This window comes from Corvus cornix, chromosome 14 (genome assembly GCF_000738735.6).
Source record: "Corvus cornix cornix isolate S_Up_H32 chromosome 14, ASM73873v5, whole genome shotgun sequence".
In the NCBI taxonomy this organism is placed as follows: domain Eukaryota; kingdom Metazoa; phylum Chordata; class Aves; order Passeriformes; family Corvidae; genus Corvus; species Corvus cornix.
Genome location: NC_046344.1, coordinates 10,037,034 through 10,037,346, shown reverse-complemented (window position 1 = coordinate 10,037,346; position 313 = coordinate 10,037,034).

Here is a 313-nt window from a genome sequence, read left to right as displayed (position 1 = left end):
CCGGGCGGGACGGCCCCTGCGCCCGCCAACCCGCCGCCGCCACGTCCGCCCGCCCGAGCAGGCGCACAGCCGGCCGGGCGCCCCACGTCCTGCCCGCGGCACCGGGAAAAAACGGGGCGGGGAGTGCTGTGCTCGCCTCCTACACTCAGCGCTCGGCATAGGGAAGAACGGGACTGTGTTCGCCTCCTGCGCTCCGCATCGGCACCGTTACCAGTCTCCTGGCCGGGATCAGCGGCTGAATAATCCCCGAGCCCCCCCGGCAGCTATTCCCCCCACAGCCCCACCCCGTATCCAGGAAAGATTTCACACCGGC